The sequence below is a fragment of the Plectropomus leopardus genome, chromosome 23, assembly GCF_026936395.1.
Source record: "Plectropomus leopardus strain MGB_pleo_1.0 chromosome 23, ASM2693639v1, whole genome shotgun sequence".
Taxonomy (NCBI): Eukaryota; Metazoa; Chordata; class Actinopteri; order Perciformes; family Serranidae; genus Plectropomus; species Plectropomus leopardus.
This window is the reverse complement of record NC_142198.1, coordinates 23,897,501-23,900,000: the sequence shown is the minus strand read 5'-3', so window position 1 is coordinate 23,900,000 and position 2,500 is coordinate 23,897,501. Positions and strand designations below refer to the sequence as shown.

At 42.9% G+C, this 2,500-nt stretch overlaps 1 pseudogene across 1 annotated transcript in view; it reads left to right on the top strand.

The window, feature by feature from the left end:
• LOC148185807 (uncharacterized) overlaps positions 1–2,500 on the top strand; it is a 14,015-nt pseudogene that overhangs the window by 1,252 nt on the left and 10,263 nt on the right. Inside the window, exon 1 of the transcript XR_015775668.1 lies at positions 1–536. This exon is cut by the window's left edge and continues 1,252 nt beyond it. The product of XR_015775668.1 is annotated as an uncharacterized LOC148185807 (transcript). The remainder of the gene's footprint in view (positions 537–2,500) is intronic.

The following is a 2,500-nucleotide window of genomic DNA, read 5'->3' as shown; positions in this document are numbered from 1 at the left end:
TCTGTGTCGGTCCTCCTGTCAGCTTCTCCAAACTGACGTGCTGTAGTTAAACACTGTTTATGGAAAAAACGCCTCACAGAGCTCAAACTCACAGCTGTCCTTTAATTAAAGGTGCGAAAACACGGAAAAACTGTTTGATTTGAAAACTGTCGAAGTCAGACGTTTGCTTCCATTGTAACTGATTTCAGGTTTTGAAAGATTTTTCTTCAGATGTCAAAGACGACGTGAAGCTGTTTGAATTCAGAGTTTTGCGGTTAAATCTGAAGAGGACGACGTCTCCGATGTGGACGGAGCTCACAGTTCAGAAATGACGCAGAATTATCGGCCTTAAAGAAAATTTCCGATTCTTTGTTTTCACAGAGCAGAGCGTGTCGACCGCACCGATCACACTGTGAGCGAGCACGTGTGCGCGCGAGGTCATGTCCGGCATGACGAGTGGCGTGTGCGTGGAGAGCGACCTCTCCTCCATGCTCCAGAGAAGCTCCGCCCCCTCCCATCATCACCCCAATCACCATGGTTACGGCGGACAGGGACAGGTGAGTCAGTGTTTGTTCTATTGATTTTATAGAATAACATAAGAATACAAAAATAAACACAAGCAGCAAATACACTAACAACAGAAAAACAACAACAACAAACAAACAAAAAAATCTGAGAAAAAAGAAAAAAATGTAAACATTTGACGTCATCTGGCGGGTTTTCAACCGGAAGACAGACATTTTTGAAATGTGGATTAAACACAATCATGATGATCAGTGGATAATGATGATGATGATGGTGATGATGATGATGTCAGTGGATGATGATGATGTCAGTGGATGATGATGATGTCAGTGGATGATGATGATGTTGGTGGATGATGATGATGTCAGTGGATGATGATGACGTCAGTGGATGATGATGATGTTGGTGGATGATGATGATGATGTCAGTGGATGATGATGATGGTGATGATGATGATGACGTCAGTGGATGATGATGTCAGTGGATGATGATGATGATGTCAGTGGATGATGATGATGGTGGATGATGATGATGACGTCAGTGGATGATGATGTCAGTGGATGATGATGATGATGTCAGTGGATGATGATGATGTCAGTGGATGATGATGACGTCAGTGGATGATGATGATGATGTTGGTGGATGATGATGATGATGTCAGTGGATGATGATGATGATGTCAGTGGATGATGATGATGGTGATGATGATGATGATGTCAGTGGATGATGATGATGATGATGTCAGTGGATGATGATGTCAGTGGATGATGATGATGATGTCAGTGGATGATGATGATGATGTCAGTGGATGATGATGATGTCAGTGGATGATGATGATGATGTCAGTGGATGATGATGATGATGTCAGTGGATGATGATGATGTCAGTGGATGATGATGATGATGTCAGTGGATGATGATGATGTCGGTGGATGATGATGATGTCGGTGGATGATGATGATGTCAGTGGATGATGATGTTGGTGGATGATGATGATGATGTCAGTGGATGATGATGATGTCAGTGGATGATGATGATGTCAGTGGATGATGATGATGTCAGTGGATGATGATGATGTCAGTGGATGATGATGATGTCGGTGGATGATGATGATGATGTCAGTGGATGATGATGATGATGTCAGTGGATGATGATGATGTCAGTGGATGATGATGATGTCGGTGGATGATGATGATGATGTCAGTGGATGATGATGATGTCAGTGAATGATGATGATGGTGGATGATGATGATGTCAGTGGATGATGATGATGTCAGTGGATGATGATGATGGTGGTGATGATGTCGGTGGATGATGATGATGGTGGTGATGATGATGATGTCAGTGGATGATGATGATGATGGTGGTGATGATGATGATGATGTCAGTGGATGATGATGATGTCAGTGGATGATGATGATGGTGGTGATGATGATGATGTCAGTGGATGATGATGATGATGGTGGTGATGATGATGATGATGTCAGTGGATGATGATGATGATGTTAGTGGATGATGATGATGATGTTGGTGGATGATGATGATGATGTCAGTGGATGATGATGATGGTGGTGATGATGATGATGTCGGTGGATGATGATGATGTCGGTGGATGATGATGATGATGTCGGTGGATGATGATGATGATGTCAGTGGATGATGATGATGTCAGTGGATGATGATGATGATGTCAGTGGATGATGATGATGGTGGTGATGATGATGATGTCGGTGGATGATGATGATGGTGGTGATGATGATGTCATCACCGTCAGTGGATGATGATGATGATGTCAGTGGATGATGATGATGTCGGTGGATGATGATGATGATGTCAGTGGATGATGATGATGTCAGTGGATGATGATGATGTCGGTGGATGATGATGATGTCAGTGGATGATGATGTCAGTGGATGATGATGATGGTGGTGATGATGATGATGATGGTGGTGATGATGATGATGTCAGTGGATGATGATGATGGTGGTGATGATGTC